The sequence below is a fragment of the Zootoca vivipara genome, chromosome 13 (genome assembly GCF_965207765.1).
Source record: "Zootoca vivipara chromosome 13, rZooViv2.hap1.1, whole genome shotgun sequence".
Lineage (NCBI taxonomy): Eukaryota > Metazoa > Chordata > Lepidosauria > Squamata > Lacertidae > Zootoca > Zootoca vivipara.
In genome coordinates, this window is record NC_142596.1 from 53,259,213 (window position 1) to 53,270,555 (window position 11,343).

General features: G+C 52.8%; 1 protein-coding gene across 1 annotated transcript in view; it reads left to right on the plus strand.

The window, feature by feature from the left end:
* Positions 1–11,343, plus strand: part of CORO7 (coronin 7) — an 86,436-nt gene that overhangs the window by 29,312 nt on the left and 45,781 nt on the right. The window lies entirely within an intron of this gene.

Here is an 11,343-nt window from a genome sequence, read left to right on the forward strand (position 1 = left end):
GAAAGCCCTTGATGCAGCGCAGAGCAAAACTGTGGAACTCACCCCCGCAGGAGGCAAGGAGGTCTGCCAACTTGGATGGTTTTAGAACAGGCCTAGGCAAACTCGGCCCTCCAGATGTTTTGGGACTACCACTCCCATCATCCCTGACCACTGGTCCTGTTAGGTAGGGATGATGGGAGTTGTAGTCCCAAAACATTTGGAGGGCCGAGTTGGCCTAGGCCTGTTGCTCTGCTCTGCCTCCACAGTGCTTCTGAATCCCAGTTGCTGGAAACTGCAGGAGCGGAGAAGAGGGATCTTGTGCTGGGATCCCGCCTGCAGCATCTGGTTGGCCCCTGTGAGAACAGGATGCCAGACCAGACGGGCCCTGGACCTGATCCAGCAGGCTCTTACTAGGTTCTTGAGGCTTGGGGATGTGCGCAGAATGGTTGCCCAGGCTCTGAAGACAAATGCCTCTCTCTCCCTCTCTTTCTCCCCCCCCCTGCCGCCTCTTTCTCTCTCTGCCTCCCCCCCCCCACCAGTTGCCAAGCCCTGTTCCAAAGCCCCCCCCCATCCTCCGCCTTGCCAAGCCCACTGCATGAATGGCCCTTGAGTCCTCTGGGGGGCTGTTTGCAGAGCAAACTGGGGGGCTGAAAGCCTTTCCTTTTGTGCTTCTGTGTTCCGCGGCTGCCGGGGGTCAGCGAAACTGCTGAAGCAGCTGGTATGGTGCCAGAGTGCGCCATGCCCTGTCCCTCCATGCTCATCGGCCCGTGTGGGGCAGCAGCAGAGGGTCCTGGCATGTGCGGTGACCGGGACCTGGCCGAGGGGTCCGAGGCCAGAGGAGCTTTGTGCTCCAGACACACAGGAGCCTCTCTCAGGGCTGGGGGAGGCAGAGCGCAGGAGGCACGTCCATCCTGGGCTGCATCGGGGCTTCTCGGCAAGGGCGGGGGTCCACTCTGGAAGCTCCTGCAAGCTTTTCTCCTGATCTCATCTGAAATGGATTTTGAAAGGCTGGTGGGCAAGCAGAGAGCAGAGACCGCTGCCTCCCCGAAAGAAGCAAACAGGGAGCCACTTTCCCTTCCTCTTGGTTAATTAGTAGCAGGTGCTGGGGGGGGGGCTGGTTGTGGTAGCAAGAGGGGCCAAGGGCAGGTGGGGAGGCTGCTCCTGAAGGGGTGTGTGTGTGTGTGTGTGTGTTGCAACACAGCTGGTGCAAACGGCCAAGTTGTGCAAATTCCCTTTGGGAAGCCCCCTCCCCCAGCAGTCTTTTGCTGGCCCCCTTCCTCATGGCACACCCTGGACTTGATCCTGCTCTGGGGGTGCCTCAGCACCCATAGGGGACTGTTTGCAATGAATGGGTTGGAGCGGGGTTGGGAGGAAAGAGGGAACAGCGCTGGTCTGGCCTTGACTCTTTGCAGAGTTGGAAGGGACCCCAAAGGCCATCCAGTCCCACCCCTGGCAATGCAAGAACGGCAAGTAGAGAATTCCTGTCGGGTGGCCACCCAACCTCTGTTGAAAAGCCACCTGGTCTCATCTGAAATGGCACGAAGCACGAGGGAGGGCAACCAAAATGGTCAAAGGCCTGGAAACAATACCTAATGAGGAACGGCTTAGGGAGCTGGGTATGTTTAGCCTGGAGAAGAGAAAGTTAAGGGGTGATATGATAGCCATGTTCAAATATATAAAAGGATGTCATATAGAGGAGGGAGAAAGGTTGTTTTCTGCTGCTCCAGAGAAGCGGACACGGAGCAATGGATTCAAGCTACAAGAAAGAAGATTTCACCTAAACATTAGGAAGAACTTCCTGACAGTAAGAGCTGTTCGGCAGTGGAATTTGCTGCAAAGGAGTGTGGTGGAGTCTCCTTCTTTGGAGGTCTTTAAGCAGAGGCTTGACAGGGGGGGGGAGCGTGGGGTCTTGCTGGAAATGGCCCCCACCACACTGGCAGTGAGGAAGGACCTTGATAATAGCCAGAAGGGGACGGCCACATTTATAAACTTCCAGTGAAGGGGCTTGGAAACAAGTGAAGGAGACTTTGGGCTCACCTGGAAATCTGAAATTTCTGGGGGGTTTCCAGTGTGTGCATGGATGGAAATTTTGTGGGTGGGGGAAATGAAACACGTCATTCCAAATATTTACTTCCTGCCTTTGTGCTTTTATAGAGCCAGGCTGGCTATCGCAAACCCAGCTGCAATCCAGACAGACCTCTCTTAGCAACGCTGCCTTGGCTGCCTCGGAGCCTTCTTGCAGCAGCCTGGGTTCCCTTGGCCAATGTTGTTCTGAACCATTGCTTTTAAAAATACTTTGCTCATTCTTAAAAACAAGAGGCTGCCTCATTTCTTTCCAAACTGCATTGCTTCCCCCCCCCCCACCATTCCCCTCCCCTTTTTTTTGGTGGTTTACCACCAGCCCATACAAAAAATAAATAACCATGATGTTGGTGTCCTATTTGAGGTCTCCTGTTTGCAGGGTGTGTGTGTGTGTGTGTGTGTGTGTGTGTGTAGGCTTCATATATTGATGGATCCTGCCTGCGGATGCAAAGAAAATGGATAAAAGCAGCGCATTGGGGGGGTGGGATAAATTACAACTGGTCCCTGTCCCGTATTTGAAGGAGGGACTCGGAGAGGAGTTTCCCCCAGGCCTCCCTAGAGATGACAAAGATTCTCCCTGAGACCCCACAGCCCTTCCCTGAGTCCACCCTTCCTCTGCCTTCCAGAGCTGTTGCACTACAATTCCCACCAGTCTGTTATTTGGGGCTGGTGGGACTTTCAGTCCAAAATGCCCAAGGAGCAAGCCTGGGTTGGGGAAAGGTGCCCAGCAGTGTCTTCCACAAGGGCCAGCCAGCTGCCTCCTTGGCGCCCACAAGCGGGGCCCTCGCTGGGTCTCATCTGGCACTCTGAACGGAGAGGTTCCCATTTCCGGCTGCCGCACCCGCTGGGCACCTTGTCCTCCTCAAATTGGCCTCACCCTTGAGGGGCCTCCGGCACTTAACGGGCACCACCGCGGCATCAGGTGGCGGCTTCGGCAGCTAAGTGCTTCCAGCTGGTTGGCGGCTGCTTCTTAGCCAAGCAGTGGGGAGGTCAGGCCCACCCCGCTGAGCCCCGGGCAGCTCAGGAAGCGGCACAAATGCTTCCAGGACATGGTCTGGGGAGGGGGGCTGGGAAATGGCTGAGGCCCTCAAGCTCTCCAGCAACATTCTGGGGTTGAGATTTGGGGTGGTGAGGAGAGTTGCCGGGAGAAGGTTTGACGCCACCAGCCTCGGATGCTTTTGTGCCGAAAGCCAACAACCCCAGTTGCCCCCCTTGGGGCTCTGCTTGCTTTCCCAGCACACGGTGATGGCAGAAGGGAAGTTGTAATGTGGCACAGGGCACAGAAGCAACTGCTTTGTGTTGTTTCACGCTAAGGCCTGCCCTGAGAAGGGCGCCTCTTCTTGCATAAAGTTCTGCAGCCCCAATGGAGCCTTTTTTAGGCCTGGGCGATGTATTGTCCAAAACCGGTCTTGTGATATTGGTTCCATAGTTTTTGACCTGACAATATATCGCGAATCGTGATGTGTGTTCGAGTTGGGTGATGTATCATCCAAAACCGGTTTGAAGTCCAGACAGTCGTACCTTGGCTCTCGAGCTTAAACCATTCCAAAAGTCCTCTCGACTTCCGAAACGGTTTGGAAACCAAGGTGCAGCTTCCGATTGGCTGCAGGAGCTTCTTGCACTCAATCAGAAGCTGTGGAAGCCGGCGTTGGACGTTGGACTTACAAATAACATTCGCAAACTGGAACACTTGTTTTTGAGTTTGTGGCATTTGGAAGCCGATTTGTTTGGAAGCCAAGCTATTCGCGTACCAAGGTACCACTGTGTTGTGATATTGGTTCCATAGTTTTCGACCTAATGATATATCGTGAATCATGATGTGTTTTAGAGTTGGGTGATCTATCGTCCAAAACCGGTTTGAAGTGCATATTGTGATAACGGTTTCACATTGCTCTCCCTTGGAATGCCCTCCTTCAGATGTCAAGATTAAGAACTACATAAATTTTAGAAGACATATGAAGGCAGCCCTGGATCGGGAAGTTTTTAATGTTTGATATTGTTAGGGCAAAATTCTGGGTGCGAGAATGCTCAGCCACCCAGCTCATCAGGCAAGGGCCTGTGGTCGTTGCGGAGTATAAAAGGAAGGAGTCCAGCCATGATCCGGAGCAAACAGCAAGGTTTATTACTGCGCAGCAGGTTCAATGCCAGACTGAACACCGTGAACAGGGCTGCAAGAACTTTTAAAAGTTCCCACCACCACCCCATAATGCACATCGAAAGCATCATGCATACATCACTTGTGACAGGGTAAAACGTCAGAAAAGGGGAAGGTGCAAGGGGCATTAGCATACAGGTAAACAGGAGGTAAACTGGATTAACATAAGGTAACAATGCACGATGTCCCCGGACATTGATAAGCAAGTACCAGTAAGTAACTGGGAGGGGATCCTTGAGTACCTGGCAGGGAAAAACAATGGGTCCAGGTGTGTGTATTGCCTTTGGCTTCGGAGGATCGGGAATGGCAGGAGATGGTACCTAAATGCATTATGGATATGCAGAGGAGCACCACCCTGGCTACGTGACCTCTTGCTTAAAGGATTATGGCTGTTCCCTGCATCCCTGAGAGCCCTTGGTCAGAGTAGCAAAAGGGGTTTCATTTAGAAATACAGATACACGGTATTCATTTATAAAGAAATATGGTTTCATAGAGTCTCAGGCAACAGAGAAAGGGTAGGAAAGGGAGCCTTTATTACACAGGGCTTGATCTTGAGGGGTTTGATTGAGGGGTTCATGTTGGTGCGATACTAGAGTGGTGTTGCAGGATCAGACGGGGTCCCCTTGAGGGCATTTCTGCCAATCTTGATTCCCAAATGAAGCCTCGTTTGGGTGCCCCCCCCATAAAATTCCCTAACAGATATTTTACTATGTTTTACATATGGTGTAAGCCACCCAGAGTGGCTGGGGAAACCTAGCCAGATGGGTGGGGTATTAATAATAAAAATAATTTTATTATTATTACTGACCAGGCAATATATTGCGAATCATGGGGGTGGGGGGGTGCATGCTTTGTCAAAATCACGATGCAGGAAAAACCATGAAGCCAGTTCCTCTCCATAGCTCCATCCTTATTTCAAACATGGTGATATGTCAGTATATTGCGATGTTTAGCTGGTGATACATCGCAATGTTGAAAACCAAATCTCACTCAGCCCTTGCGCCCAGAGTGCCTGCAGTCCTGGCAAGCAGGGCTAAACCCTGGCCTCTTGCTGCCCGAGTTTCCTTGCCCCCCCCCACTTTGATTGCAAGTGCTGTTAATCATCTGCAGGCTATTAGTGCAGATGCCAGACCGGCTGGTGATAAGGATCTGATTTACCGGTAGGCTAGGCTGGAAAAGCCACTTCTGGCTGTTGCCTGCTGCCCTGCCCCAAAAACAGAGGAGGGCAAGTGGAGTTGAGGAGGTTGCAGCGACCCTGTTTTGCTCAAAGTCGAAGCCGCTTCTCACTTGAGGGCTGCAATGGACAGAGAGGGGAGGCGGCTGCCTGCCACAGACCAGAGACTGGGCGTGTTCAGAAGGACTTGCAAAAAATAAAATGAAGGCAAATAAGAGGTTTGCAGAACCTCCGTCCTTCAGAGATGTTGCTTTTTAGCAACTGGGGCTGGCCGGATTCAACCGCACCACGGCAACACCTTTCGGGAGAGGCGGGTGCACAATCACCAAGGAAAGACACTGGAAAGAAAACACTTGGTTTTACTTGAAAAAGAAATGTTAAAAGTTCACAAGGTGCTTCAGGCAAGCATCTGGGGTGTGTGAGAGGGGTGCTGTGTCGAAGAAGAAGAAGAAGAAGAAGAAGAAGAAGAAGAAGAAGAAGAAGAAGAAGAAGAAGAAGAAGAAGAGGAGGAGGAGGAGGAGGAGGAGGAGGAGGAGGAGGAGGAGGAGGAGGAGGAGGAGGAGGAGGAGGAGGAGGAGGAGGAGTGTAACCATCACAACCAGCGACCGCATAATATCCTGGGGGGGGGGTGTCCCTGTGCAGTTGCAGCATTTGTGCTTGAGAAACTCACTTTCCCTGCCCGCAAGTGTGGGCTCCATAGAGGCAGTGTGGCCTAGTGGTTAGAGTGCTGAACTAGGAGCTGGAAGGGTTGTTGTGAGGGTGAAAAGGGGCGAGGAGAATCATGTATGCCACTTTGAGCGCCTTGGAAGAAAAGGTGGTATATAAATGTAATAGATATCTTTTTTTAAAAGAGACAACTTGATACATTATGCTAGTCTCTCTCTCTCTCCCCCCCCCCCCCCCGGTTGTGCAGAAGGGCCCTGATTGAGAGGGAAATGTGTTTGCGGCAGCAACAGAGAATTATGTAGCTCAGTTGGCGAGGGCACCGTGCTGATAATGCCAAGGTTGCAGATTTGGTCCCTGTATGGGACACCTGAATATTCCTGAATTGCAAGAGGGTTGGACTAGATGACCCCAGTGTGCCTTCCAACGATAGTTCTATGTTTCACCAGGACTGCTCCTCCTGGTGGCGAATACCCAGCATAAATGGCAGCCGGTGTAAAAAGGGGGTTAGGATGCAGTACGGAATAAACCAGGGAGGACCCTTGTAGTTCTGCAGCAGCGCACCTGTCCTGCATGCAGAAGGTCTTGGGTTCGATCCCCGGCGTTTCCTGGGACAGGAATCCTGGCTGAACCCCAGAGAGGGGCTGCCTGTCGGTGCCCTTTGCTCGGGGGCTGCTCAGGGTCTCAGGCCAGACGTTTGGGGCTGAGCCTGGCAGCTCCTTGCCCTGAGTGTAGAGCTCCTTGGTCGGGTGGGGCTTGGCAGGCGCCTCCGGAAGCCCAGCCTCCTCCTCCTCCTCCTCCAAAGCCTCCATCTCCTTAGCTGCCTCTGCGCTCGGCTCCCCCCCCTTTGGCTCTGACATCCAAGTGGGATTAGGGTTTCATTCGGGGGTTGAGGAACCCATTTCCTGGCGCAGAGTCAGACTCCTGGAACCAGTAGCCACCGCTTCCGTTTTTGCCCTGTCTTTCGCTCTGTGGGTCTCTCTCAGGGGATTGTGTGTGTGTGTGTGTGTGTGTGTGTGTGTAGGCTCTTTCCCTCCCTCTCTGGCTGGTTTATCGCCCCCCCCCCCCATGTCTCTGAGCCTCTGGGTCCTTCTAAGCTGACAAGTCTCATCCTTTGGGGGTGCTGCAGATCGAGCCACCTGCCCCCCCCCCCCAGCGCCTTCCCTGCGGATTTTCTCGTGCAAGAGGGCAAAGAAGTGCCGCCTGGTTTTAAAATGTGGATTTATTTTAATTGCATTATTTTAAAATATATAGAGGGAGTTGTGATTTGTTATGATGTAAACCACCCAGACTTCTTGGGAGCATTATATAAATTGCATTTTGATAAGCAGTCTCTCCAGATGTTGTGGGTGGACTCCCAAATCTGACCCTCCTCCCTGACCATTGGCTGGAGTCCTTGCCAACCCTTCAGGGCTGTTGTTAGCACAGCCTCAAGTTGGCCGGCAAAGTCTCCTGGCAATGTGAGGGTGCAGGCCTGTCCAGAAATAATCCCTTCTTCTTCTTCTTCTTCTTCTTCTTCTTCTTCTTCTTCTTCTTCTTCTTCTTCTTCTTCTTCTTCTTCTTCCTCTTCTTCTTCCTCTTCTTCTTCCTCCTCCTCCTCCTCCTCCTCCTCCTCCTCCTCCTCCTCCTCCTCCTCTTCTTCTTTTTCTTCTTCTTCCACCTCCTTCCTTGTCCACCGCCCTTCACTGGGTAACAGCAGCGCTTTCATCTCCCTCCCTGTTGCGGTCGGAAAATCCACATGGCTCTTAAGGAAAATATTTGCTCAGCAGCAGTTTTTGCAGGAATTCGGGAAGCTAATTTGAAAAATCTGCTGGGAAGCCGACAATGGGCCCTTTCAGCGTGTCACCGAGACCCCGTGGGGAGCAGTGCCTGGCTGCCCACCGAGCCCCAGCCCTTCCTGGCTCCCCCCCCCCACCGAGGAAACCTTTGCCTTCTGCCTGCCAGGCCCAGAGGTGAGGGCAGGCAGGGTGGGGGCTGCCTTGGGGAGCAGAGAGGGCAACCTGCTAGACTTTGGTCCTGCAAGGGGGGCAGGGCAAGGGGCCCATGCTGGAAAGCGGCCATTGGCTTTGGGGAAACAGGAGCTGGGCTTGCAACGCCTCTCGTGTTAGAATCCTAGTTGGCAGGGACCCCGGGGGTCATCCAGTCCAGCCCCCTGCAATGCAGGCATCTCAGATAAAGCATCCCTGAGATGGCCATCCAACCTCTGCTTAAAAACCTCCAAGGAAGGAGAGGCCACAACTCCCCACTGCTGAACAGCTCTTATTGTCAGAAAGTTCTTCCTGATGTTTAAGGATGCCTCCCCCCCCCTCTCTTTGTAATTTCCTCCTCCTAAGGAGAGGTGCTTGTGAGGTTTTCTGCCTCAGGCACTACAATCACCTGGCTAGCTTTGGCTACACCTGAGGCCCTCCTCAGAGCCCTTCCTCAGAGGTTGATGGTAGCAGAGAGCAGGGCCTTTTTGGTGGTAGCTCCCCACCTATCAAATGCTCTCTCAGTGAGGGCTGCTGGGTGCCTCCACTGACGACTTTTTGGTACCAGGGGAAAGCCTGCCTTTCCTTCCAGGCCTTAGAGCGACTGAGACGATTGTTCTAGTTACAGGTAGGTAGCCGTGTTAGTCTGAGTCGAAGCAAAATAAAAAAATTCCTTCTGTAGCACCTTAAAGACCAACTAAGTTTATATTTTGGTATGAGCTTTCGTGTGCATGCACGCTTAGTTGCTTAGTTGCTGAGACGATTGTGTTTTACTGTGAGCTGTTGCTAGTGCGTGTATTGTAAAAAGGTCAATGTTGTATATGGCTTCTCTCTCTTTTTTAAAGACATATTTATATTTTTAAATGTAAGTTGCAAACAACTGATGAGTCCTAATAATAATAATAATAATAATAATAATAATAATAATAATAGGAAAGAACATAAGAGCTTGCTGGATCAGGCCAGGTGGAGCCCATCCACTCTGGCATCCTGTTCTCACCGTGGTTAACTAGATGCCTCTATTGGGAAACTCAGGAGCAGGATCCTAGCACAAGAGTGGCACTCTCCCCTCCTGGGGTTTCCGGCAACTGGGATTCAGAAGCATGGCTGCCTCCGAGGGTGGAGGCAGAGGCAAGCCACCCTGGCTGGGAGCCACTCCTAGCCCTCTCCCCCTCCATGAATTTGACCGGTCCTCTTTCAAGACCAGCCACGATGGTAGTCGCCACTGTCTCCTGGGGCAGGGAGTTCCACAGCTGGGGTTGCCGAAGGATGTCCTTGTATCTGTCCCGAGTTTTCCAACATTGGATGTCCACGAGTTTGAGAGAGGGAGAAAAGCGTTCCTCTGTCCACTTTCCCCGCGCCAGGCGTGACTTTATAAACTCCCCCTTTGCTCCCCTCTTCTCTAAACCAAAAACCCCCCAAATGCTGCATCCTTTCCTCACAGGGCAGCCGCTCCATCACCCCCTGGATCATTTGAGTGGCCCTTTTGTCAAGCTTTCCCAGCTCTTCCATATCCATCTGGAAGTGGGGCGACCAGAACTGGGCACATAATTCACAACTCTGCCGCTTGACAGGGGTGGGGATGGATGTTGTTTTCCGCTCTGCCTCGGGCAGCAAAATGCCTTGAACCGATGCCCTAGAGGTGCAGCAGGGGCACGATTTGCACATTAAGACTGTGCCTGAAACCAAGAGGGAAGGAAAGCCCCCCCCCCGCCTTGAGCATCCGCTGTGCCCCCTCCCCTGCCCCCCACACCACAGCCACAGGGAAAGAGCTGCGTTCCTGCTAGGTGGGGCCACGGCTGCGCAATCCAGCATTGGAAAGCCCCTCCGTCTAATCAGATCCATGTGGCGCCCGCTCGGTCCATGCGCAGCCGGCGGCAGCGGGTGGGGAGGGAGAAGCCGCCCTGGACTCTTGGCCGGCGAGAGGAGTCTGGAATGGGAGGCAGCTGTGTCAACAGGACCTGGGTTTGGCTCTGGCGGAAAAGAAGCCCAGGCATTTTGGCGCACCTTGCTCTGCCCCCCGCCCCCCCCCCCGTGTGGGCACAGGCAGGCAGCCGTGCTTGCTCCAGTGGCTGTATCAGGCCTGTGGAGGAAGAGAGATTGGCTTCCCAGTAGTGCCTGCTCTAACTGGCAGCAGCTGCCCGGAGTCTCTGGGGCGGGGTGGAGCAGGGGCTTCATTTCCAGCCTTGCCCAAGGGACTCCGGCACGGTGTTGAAACAGGAAGGCTCCCTCGCAGCGTCCCGAGGGGAACGGCCACCGTGTCTCTGTGGAAGGTCCCAAGTTCAGTCTCCAGGCAGAGGCTGCTGGGAATGTGCCCTGCCTGACCCCAGAGCCATTGCTGCCAGCCAGTGTAGACAGTATTGAGCTAGATAGAATCCATACCCTCCGACATTTCCCTGATAAAATAGGGACGCCCTGTTCTCCCGTCAGGAAGCTTCTCCAGCGTTTGATCTTGCGGCACAGACAGACATCGTCTGCTCATCGACTTCGGTTACCTCGAGCCGATGGCAGCCTCTCTTCCTCACCTACCTCGCAGGGTTGTTGTAAAGGACAAATGCGCGGGGAAAGGAATCGTGTGCACCTTCCACAAGTAAATGGAAATAGAATTTTAGCTGTAAGCTGCCGTGAGTCCCCATCAGGGAAGAAGGCGGTTAATAATTAGTTAATTAATTAAATTAATTAATACTAAATGCAAACTGTGAGATTGCTCAGGAACATACCAGAGAGCAAATCCTATTGAACTCAGTGGGACTTTGTTCCGAGTAAAAATGCTTCGGATTGCAGGCTGCCCAGTCTTGACCCAGTTACCTGGGAGTAACTCAGCTCCATGGACTACGGTGGCATTTGCTTCTGAGTAGACAGCGTGACTCTCTATTTACAATAAAGGAATCAGCACTCGCTGCGTTTCCTAAGAAATGGCTGGCTGCAGAAGCATTGCGGCGAAAGGATTTCAAGTGGTTTGGTGACCTTTTCTTCAAAATTACAGGGAGGGCTTCTCTGCATGGCCGCTTCGCCATTTCCTTCATTCGGGGCAGGGATTTTATTTCCAGCAGAAACGGGACTCTCCTCTCTCTCTCCACTTTTAATTGTTCTCCGAGATGTGGAGGAAAGGGGAAAAAAGGGAAACCGGGACATTTGGGGATTTAATCATGAGCCAGGACAGCTTCTGTAATTCCGGGACGCTTGGAGGGTATGAGAATCACCAGATCTTAAGAGTGGGAAGGGACTCCCAAGAATCATCTAGTCGTGCCCCCCCTGCAATGCAGGAATTTCAACTAAAGCACCTTGGACACGGTATAAGTCCCCCACTCTTGGAGGGTGGG